Below are 10,897 nucleotides of genomic sequence, written 5' to 3' on the forward strand. Positions count from 1 at the left end.
TATGTATACATGTGTATATACATATAGAAATAAAATTACTGTGTATATATACATATGCATATATGCATACACATATATACATATACAAATATATATACATACATGCACACATACATTTCCATTTGCCAGTTCTTTCTTGGAATGCAGGTAGTGTCTTTCTTCATGTGACCTTTATAGTTAATTTCCGTAAGTATAATACTCAACATAATTTGCTCAAGTCAGTACTGCAGATGTTACTGGATAAAATGTTCCCTTGGTTCTGCTCATTTTTCTCTTCATGATCTTGTGCAAGTTTTTTCCATGTTTTTAGAAGATTGTTGAGCTCAACATTTTTTTGTAAATAGCATTTTTTTCCAGTTATATGTAAAAATAGTTTTCAACATTCATTTTTTATAAGATTTTGAGTTCCAAATTTCTTCTCCACCCCTTCCAAAGATGGCAAATAATCTGATATAGATCATATGTGTGCAATGATGTAAATATATTTTCACATTCGTCATGCTGTGAAAGAAGAAAACAGAACAAAAGGGAAAACCCCAAAACAAAAATGAAAATAGTCTTATTCAATCTGCCTTCAGACCCCATAGTTCTTTCTCTGGATGTGGACAGTGTTTTCCATTATAAGTCTTTGGGAATTTTCTTGGATCTCTGTATTGCTGAGAAGAGCTCAGTCAATCATAGTTGATCATCACACAAAATTGCCATCACTGTGTCCAATGTTCTCTTGGTTCTGCTTACTTCCCTCAGCATCAGGTCATGTAACTCCAGATTTTTCTAAAGTCCATCTGCTCATCATTCCTTGTAGCACAGTAAGTACTTCATTACATTCATATACCACTACTTGTTCAGCCATTCTCTAGTTAATAGACATTCCCTCAACTTCCAATTCTTTGCCACTACAAAAAGACCTTCTATTAGTATTTTTGTACATGTAAGTCTTTTTCTCATTTTTATGATACCTTTCAGGATGGTAACTCTAGTGCATTGTCTCTCTTTTTAAATTTCCTAACCACCTAATAGTGGTTTTGCTATACCAAGAATATGTACAGTTTAGTAGAATTTAGTGTATGTTTTTACATCGTCTTTCAGAAATATAGGAACATTTCCATTTCCATCCACCATTACTAGTGCACTTTTCCTGAATCCCTTCCAATATTTGTCATTTTCCTTTTTGGTCATCTCTGTCAAGCTAAAGCATCAGAGGTAGGACCTCAGAGTTGCTGGAATTTACATTTTTAAAACCAGTAATTTGGTGCATTTTTGATTATGGCCATTGTTTGCTTTCATTTCATCTACTGAGCAATATCAAAATGATTTATAGACTGAAAATATCTCATTACTTACAAAGAATATATGAATATAAAACTCCCAGATAATTGAAGAAAATATTTTTAAAATATGTTGCTTGAGGAGTGTGTACAACATATAACTTCAGGGGAGAATATGCAGTCATTCTCTATGTCCAAAGAAAAATGTACCATTCTGTATTCTGCCTCCTTGTCTTCTCCAGAAAGGCTGTTTACCTGTTGTTCCCCTGCAAGAGAATGAGAACTTGAGCATACTGCTCCAGCAATTAGCAATTTCGGGTCGCCTTTAGGAAGTTCATATGTAATATGTCATTGGTACTGGAAGGCAACAATGATGTTGGGAGATTTCGAAATCCTCGGAATTTAAAACCTGCCATGAGAGAGGTGAACTGCTCAGATGGTTTCAGCATTTATTCAAATACTAACTCCTTTTCCCATGTATAAAACTGTAGTTGTTTCAGTCATATTTCTATATCACTATGCTTTACTCCCTTTTAAGTAGCACTTTGGAAAGTATTATAGGGAGGAAGTCCAGCCTTGAGACCAAGGAGACCTAGGTCCAAGTCCTCCTGCAAGTCTGTGCTGCCAGTGTGACCCTAAGGAAGTCACTTAACCTCTTAGAAATCATGGAAACTTTCCAAGATTATAAATACAGTGGTGTCAACTTACACTGATGGAGGAATTTTCCTACTATAAGGAGTTCTGTATAACCACATTATTTTTTTTAATAGGCGGGAATGGATCATGGTATTCAGGAAGGCTCATGATTCTATGCTTATCACTCCTCAATCTTTCTTTCAGGGCACTTTGTAAAAAAAAAAAAATAGCAGAGACCTAACATTTTCTTCTGTCTTTTCCAAAATCTGACTTATATTTCTTGATGTTTCTTATGATTAGAGTTTGACTGTTTCACTCTATATTTAAGGATTTCTTTTACTATTGTAAACTAGATTTCAGATATTTACATTCCTTCCAAATTTGTCCTTCTTTCCTTTCTTTCTTTAGTTCTATTTTTTTCTTCTGTCCTTAATTCCTCCTTTAATTTCTTTTAAGCTCCTGCTTGTGGCTCTGGACTGTGGATTCCACCTCTCTTGATTTGTCTCCACTTAGAGAATTAATAAACCTATGGCAGTCTTCTTGTGCAATCCTCCACTGAACAGAAGAGTTTTTTTCCTTACCATTTCTCACGGGTTTTCTCTATCATTTTCAATGCACTTTTTGAATTTTGATGCATCATTAATAATGGACTTGACTTCTCTAGGGCCTATTGCATCACAATCTTACCAAGAAGTCTACCTTTCTCTTTTTATTGGAAGGCTAGAATAGGAGAGTTCTGATGGATATGGGTAATTCTGTACTGAAGCTTTCAAGTTGACCTCTCAAAAGCAATGCACAAAATTGCTCCTTTTCTATTTTCAGGACTTCAACTATCACTCTCCCATCCTCCCTCCCTCTAAAAATAATGATTCCTAAGTTTCCAGTTCTATTCTGGTTTCCTCTATAGGATGCCAGAGCTGCATTTCTACCTGCCTGAAGAACATTTCCAACAAGATATCCTGCAGATAGTTCACAAACAAATATAGATTTAACATATTCTTTCTTCCAAAACAACTTAGTCTCATGATTTTTCTATTTCTTGTACTACTGTCATCATTTTCTAGGGTTGGAAAGCTCAGTATATCATCTCTTAATCTGCTATCCCCATCCATGTTCTCCTATAATGTTAGTAATCAGCCTTTTCTGTTTAGGCCAACTTCTTAATTGCCCCTTCCTTTCCCCAACCAATGCTAGGATAGACATTACTTCTCACTTAAAGTATTTCCCTTTCCTAAGCTAAGATCTTCATATATAGCCTGTCCTGCAAGTGGCCACTATCTAAGTCTTTGAAGAATTTAGTGATCTTTGTAAAAGTTTTGATTATTTCCACTTCATAACACAAAGAGTGTCGATTCTTTTGCTATTTGATACTGCCAGAATCTTTATTTTGTCACTTAAAAAATGTGCAATATGCTCTCTGTGACTCCTAAAGTTCCTTATAGCTATCTCCCATGGCCCATGTCACATAATGACACATGATAGTAATTTATGACCATGTATTTTCTTTTTTTCTAGTCTGATTCAGAAGACCCAGACCTGGAAGTTACATTAGTACCTGCTAACATGCTCTACTCATTTAAGAAAGGAGAACTGAAAACTAGGTTAACTGGCCAATGAGCAAACAGGTTGAAAGAGAAAGAAATGGAATTGGAAGTAGAGTACAGTGACTTTAAATTCTTGCCTCTTATAGGGTAAGAGGCTATAATAAATGTTAACTTTGTATTCTTCATGGAAATTTCTTCATGGTAGTTTCAGGGCTGCTCATCTACTTTTGGTGTTCATCTGGCACTCATCTCTCTTCTATGACTCCAAAAAACTAGCATGTGCAGTGGCCACGCTCTGGTAAACCATCTCAGCAGATGGGCTTAATCAGGTTGAAAGTAACTGATAGGACACAAAACCACTGATGAATAAGTGGATGTCTATCCCAAGCATGTAAAGACTTCCCAAAGCGGAATAGGTGGATAACAACAATTTGTTCTAGTGGCCACAAAGTTGGTTGAAGTAGGTGCAGTGGAATATTTAGAACTTCGTCAGATATCCAAGATACCAAGGTCATCCTCTGTATTGGAGGTCACTGCAAGTCATCCTGACTTTTCTCTTGCCAGTTTATTTTGATGACTGAAAGAGTGAGGCTGTTGACTTTGTGTGGCTCTCCGTCACTTAAAATTAATGCACACACAAATCAAGACATCACCTTGGGATGTCATTCATCCTCTTTGAAAACAAAGGACAAACATCTTGACAACTAATAATTATCTTTTGATGTATATTTGTCAAAAGATGAACTCTTGATTACATCAGAAAGGGGGCAGTGTAGAAGGCAGAGAGAATCTGAAGAATCACTATTAATAGTTGTCTCTAAATGTCAATTTACAAATTTCAGATAATGAACTCATCATGTAAGAATTTCATATCATGGATCACATTTCATCAAAATTTATTTCTATATTTTAAGTTCAGCTGTATAGATAGGGTGGTGTTTATTCACTTGATATGATGGAAGAGAAAATAACACTGACACAAACAATTCAGAACCACCAAAGTTGCTCATTTAAAGGTACAAGATTTGAAGAATTTTTTAAAAGGAAAGAATGAACCCCCAATATATCATGCTATTTCCTGCCATATAACCCCCCCCCCAACATACTGAAAGTAAAAACAGAAAAAGATAACATTTGGTGGAGTGAAAATAGCAGCCTGTCAACTGTGCAGACTCGTGGGAAGAAAATCACAATTGGGGCAAGAGTTCCTAATATAAGCAATATAACTGGCATTCTAGCTGTTGTGAAGCAGCAAACACCCTGACACATCCAGGATGGTCTGCTAGCACAGGTTATTAGATCTACTTTCCTAAAAGGAAAGCAGCTTTTGAGGGAGCAACAATCTTCTTTAATCTCATATGTCAAAAGAGAAAATACAAGCAGAGAAACAAAGACAACACACTGGGCTTCTGTCTGACCATAAACAATATATACATCACAGATCAATAGGCAGATCCAACCATCTGACCATTACATACACATATAGTTACCACAGTAAGAAGCACCAACATCTGGGTTTTCAAAGGTGGGAGGGGGGTTCTCCTTAACACCTTGCCAGAGGCTCATCTAGCACACAAACCTTACAAAGAATAAGCCTTCAAAATGAAACCTCCCTTCAGGGTATATATATATTTTTCAGGGCTGTGGTAGAGGCAGGAGGGGGGAGTGGGAGGTCCAATCATGACCCTTGAGACAAGTGTCTCATTAGAAATTAACAAAAGGTGTAGCCTTCCTACAAAAAAAGTCTCCCCTAATCAAGTTTCCCTTATTGGGCTCCACCTGAAGGCTATTAATGGATGAGGAAGATGTTTAACTGTCATTGCCTGTGTTTTTTCACATTACATTAGTTGGGTGACAAAGATGGGATGTGGGGTGCTGGGTGTTATGCATTTCGGCCTGATCTGAAGCTGTTTGTATGCTCTAAGTTAGAAAAGCTCCGAACCTTTAGCAGTCTTTAAAACTCACACTCCAAAAGAAGAGGTAATTCTCGTAAGGAGCAGATATCTCATTTGCTTGGAGATATATAAGATTTTTAGTCCAGAACAAAAGGAAAATCCTTTGTTAGAGCCTAAAGCACTTTGTTTCTAGCCAAGGATTTTAAATTATATTTCTTCCCCTTCCTTGTCTTTCCCTGTAGCCTCCTTTAAAATGTGTTATTGGTCATCTTTCTTGAGTAAACTCCTGAAATGAATAACACAAAATAAGAAAAAGCTGGCCATTTGATTCTCTTCTTTTTCTTCTTTTTAATTTTAGCAGACTTGGAAATGTAATACTAGAGCATGAGAGCTCAGTTTTCTTCTGGTTGTGTCCAAATGCAAGCTATGCACTTCTTCTGACTCTAACAGTCACAGAACTCAGCCACCAACTATCAAATTCTGACCTGACTGGGGGCCCCAGTGCGCTTCTATTTCCTTCAACCTGATCCTTCTGGAATTCTGTATATCTGCTAAGTCATGTGGATGTGCCATCCAAGAATGTTCTCACAGACAGTGTGAAATCTGGGGAAGAGGGAATAAAATGGCAAAAAGAAGAGTGGGCTAGGGGACAAGAACACTAGGCCTCAGTACCTAACCATAGCCCATAAATGTTCCACTATCATATCTTAAGCACCTGGGTATGCCTTCAACAGAGATCAGGAGCAGATCCAGCACTACAGCTTCTCTGTAGGATACTAACAGGAAAGAAACATATTTACCTCATTATCTGATCCATACAATTGGTCCATTGTTACAGAGGGACAACTTTGGATGTGGACCATTGGGTCAAAGCTGAAATTATGAAGATATTACATTCTCACTGCTTGTCCAGGGGATAGTTTCATTATTATGATCTCCTGATCACCAAAGAGGATTATGATTTAGATATGGCCTGAATTTCATTACCTTCAGTACCAACGGTCAAGGACTGAATCTTTAGAGAGCCTCTAGGCTACTCCCATAGCTAGGCAATTACCTGATCCTAACAATCAGGTCAAAAGTACTGGTCCAGAGCCACAACTGGTCCTTTCACATGGCTGGATCACTGGGCCAGGACTACTTCTGCCTAATTCCTTGCCTTTTTCATATAGTTGAGATTCTGGGGTACCCTGATTGCAAGGGTAGAAAACATGTAACATTTCCTGGTTAAATACAGAGTCAAGGTTTCAAAGAAGAATGTTAATCCACAGAAGGCATGCTGACCTGAGAAAACAGAGAAGAGGGGAGTGACTGACGGTCATGACAGAACAAAGAATAGGTTAAGAAAGGTAGAGAGATTGACAAAAAGATGAGAATTTATGGTGTGAGAGAAGAAAATCAGAATTCTGGATCTTGGGCCTCAAATATTTATTGATGATTGTATTTTGCATTTGTATCTTTATACGTATATTGTATCCTCCCCCCCAACCTCCCTTAGAAATTTGTAAACTCTGCAAGAGCAAAGAATATTTCATTTTGTATGTGAATTTTTCCTCACCTGCTGGTTGGTTGGGACTTTGAAAGATTTATTGGTCTGGGAAGGATTACAGTGTCCCAGACAACACTGAGTACTGAGTAATTAATTCAAATTTATCCTTTTTATTATATCATAATTGGACTCTTGTCTCATTCTCTGTCTTTGACTCTACACACACACACACACACACACACACACACACACACACACACACACACACCCCCCAGATAGATAGATGGATAAATGGATATGAGATGGATAAATGGATATTTTCTAATCTATGAGGGCTAAACTATGAGTAATACAGGAGGATATATCAGTACACACTAAAACTTAGGTGTAAAAAGAGGAGTGGTGCTACCAGTAAAAGACATGGATGGAGCAAATGGATTTAATCAGCTCCCTGAGAGCCATAGAGAGCTTGGCTTTCTCCCAGAGCCCCTGCTCATGCCAGTTGGAACACACAGTTACTGGTGATGAAAATGTGCCTGATAGCTCTTATCATTACTACTGAATTAGATCAGGGAAATTCCCTTTGTGCTTAAAGAAATATTATTATATAAAGTAAACTGATCCTTCATTGACATAAGAGCAAATATACCATCAGGAAATCCCTGTTTGACTTACTGTTACTTGGGAAAATAGAGCATGACAATTAGCTACATTGGCCTGTTTACAAGGACGAGTTATGGAACTGAAATCAAACCTGATGATACTTTTTGAAAGAAATCATAAGGTCAATAAGTTATTTATTGCTTAAACTTCCTCTTCCTTAAAAAGCCCATAAGGTTCTTTATAATTTCTATGGAAATAAATTTTCTAAACCAATAGTTTAAAGCTTCCAAATCGTCAAATCCTTAGTTCTTAGACCTTTTAGATTTTGAGTTATTCTAGTTTTTTTTTTACATTATGCTTAAGAGTACCTTTTAACACTGTATTCCATAAAGCAATTTAAATTAATATATGACCTTAATGTTATAAAATTTGAGAGAAGCAAATCATATACCTTTCATAGTTTTTCGTAAAGAAACATACGTGAAAAGATATTTTGCAAAACTTTTTTTTGTGCAATAAAGACTATTGTGGCACATCAAAAATATACACTATCTAGGAGGAATGATCATGTCTTGTCTTTCTGATTATATCCCAACTGATCATGCATCTCCAACTGATACGCTACACAGAGCAACATTTTCCTTATCTATGATACTTTGGAGATAATTCACTTGCTGTACCCTTCACTGCCCCTCCACATATGTGTTCTGTTCACCTTTTTCCCTCCATGTGCACCATCTTGAAAAGAATGCTTTGCAATAAGTGTTTCCCATGTACATATGGCCCAAATGTAAGTCCTAAGTAGGCACACTTCTCACACTTAACTGTTAGATATTAGTGAGAAAAGGAGCTGAGAGTTTAGGTGGAAATTTAATGAGGTTGTTTAATTAAATATTTTGATGAAAATCTTAACTGAATTCTATAACAGACACTGATAAAAGTAAAACAATACTGAAGAGGTCATGAGCTATGATTTAGATAATGATACACACAAAAACATGGAGAAGATATGACAGTAGAAGTAGTTAGTGGAAGAGATGAGGAATAGGAGGTCTCATGGACAATGTATGTAACTATTTTAGAAAACCTATAACCTATATAGATTTATGCATTTATTTCTGTTGTTCACATATGGATTCTGAAGCAGAATTAACATCACAAAGTGGAGAGACAATTAGATTTGAGGAGAAGACTGAGGCTCAGGTCTTGCATCTAACATATAAGTGCTCTATAACTTCTTTGAAGCAAGTTACAACTTTATGATCAAGGCAGGTTTTCTAAAGCTAGTAGAGGCAGTGGTCACAAAGTTCAGACATGGCTGAAAAACACCAAAAATCACTGTTAGATTGGAGGGGGAGAGATTGCTTTTATCTTCACTTACACTGATGAAATTCCAGAACTAAGTCACAAAAAAAGTACAGCACGTATATAATAGCATATAATAATCAATTTATTTAGAAACACAATAGTTTACACTATCAGTGACATCTATACAGTTATCAATTTATGTAGACTTATCCTCTGCCAAAACAATATTTGGATGAAAGTGTGATGACTAAAAGCAAAATAAATATTACATTGCTGATTAAATTTTTCCATGTGTTATCTCTTCATGTTGTCTCTGTTTATTATAACTTTCATTGCTGAAAGTTAGGATTGCTGCTTCTATGATCTGAAGTCACTTAATATCCTTAAGTATTTTCTTGTGGTCTTTTCTCTATTGTAGACCCCAAGGCATTTTGGAAAGAAAACTGGAAGTGTTATTTTACAGTTACTGATTCAGATGAATAGATTTTCTAATTCTTCACATGGTGATTCTGAAAATGAAATTTCTTTTGATCCTTCCTGAGGAAACCAGTTTACAACCTCAGGGAAATGTTTCATAGGAATATATCCTGCATCTATGGCTGAAAAAAACATTGTTCTGTGGTTTAAAAAAAAACGGGGGAGTAAGCAAAGGGAATTACAATTTATACTTTACAGTCTAAGTGCAGAGAGAGCTTCTGCATATATTCTGTTACATATATTTAAAAGTAACAGGAAAAAAAATCAACAAACTCTCAGATTGGAGACCAAATTCTATTTTTCAAGACATATTTTCTCTATATACCTTTTTTGATAAGAAGCTAGCAAGAAAGAGACAAAAGGTCTCCAACTTTAAATGAGGAGCTCTTAACCCTTTTTGTGTGATAAACCCCTTTGGCAGTGTACTGAAGACTATCAGTGTATCTATTATTAAAATAATATTTTTAAATTCATAAATGAAAATATACTGTATTCTATAAGGCAATTCAGCTGTACTGAAATGTGGTCAGCGTGGTTTTGAAAAGCCAAGTTCAAGGATCCCAAGTAAAGGACTCATGCTTTACAAGTTAAAAATGTTTACTGTTAAAAATGGCAATCTTAGGTAATGAGAGGATGAAATTGCTGTAAAAATGTCTTGGCAAAGTCATGGGACTGAATCTAGAGCTGCATGTAAAGACCAGTTTTGTTCCTCTTACGAGGTCATATAATTATTGACCCTATAGGAGGGGTGTTGAAAAAAGAAACAAACAAAAAAAAATCTCCCAAATAACAAAAGAATTTTTTTCAGAAGTTTTGGGGAATTATGGAGGGTCTATATTCCCTCTTGAACTTCTTTCATAATGTTTTCAGACTGCCAAACAATGCACATAAGCAGGAAAAGCTAGGACTACTTTGGGGATCAAAATTAAGGGAAACAATCCAGTTTTGGTTTTCTTGCTCTATCCAAGTCTTTCAATATTAAGGAAAAACCATAAAGTACAGATTTTGTCAATTGATGGTAAGAAACACATATAAAAAGTCTCCAACTGGTCTATGCTAGGACAAGATTGCTCCTTCTACCACATTCCCCAATTTTTAGGTTGTCAGGACAGGTAGATGTTTAGATATTTCTAGGCATTTATGAACTAAAATATTACATTGTATAGCCCTAAAATACATTAAGGAACTAGCATAATAGCTCACCACTCTGAAAATAGAGTTGGAACTTCTGACATCATAATTATCTGTGTAAATACAATTTCTCAGGCATGTGTTATTATTTTCTCAGATGCTAGGTATCCAAAGGTGATTGCTTTTGGAATAGTCTAATTTTTTTTTCATTTTCATCAACAGATGCTGCACCAGATTCATGTGACCTCAGACTGGAGCGTCTGAGTATCAGAGCTTAAGCAGACTTATCAAATCAAGTAATATATCTTAGGGAAATTCTAGAGATATCCTGTAAGGGAAGCTAAACTTCAAAGCTCCCAGAATGATATTGTCTTGGGTGAAAACTGAATAAAACAAGAGTGACTTTACTTTTTCAGGTTTGTCTTTGTGTAACCAATAATTATGTTCCACTGACCAGGTTCATGTTCTACCAATTGACATGGGCGTCATTCTAACTAGGACTTAATATTTAAAGCATATAAAAAGGCAACATTCTATTACTAACAA

Source organism: Notamacropus eugenii, chromosome 4 (genome assembly GCF_028372415.1).
Source record: "Notamacropus eugenii isolate mMacEug1 chromosome 4, mMacEug1.pri_v2, whole genome shotgun sequence".
NCBI lineage: Eukaryota > Metazoa > Chordata > Mammalia > Diprotodontia > Macropodidae > Notamacropus > Notamacropus eugenii.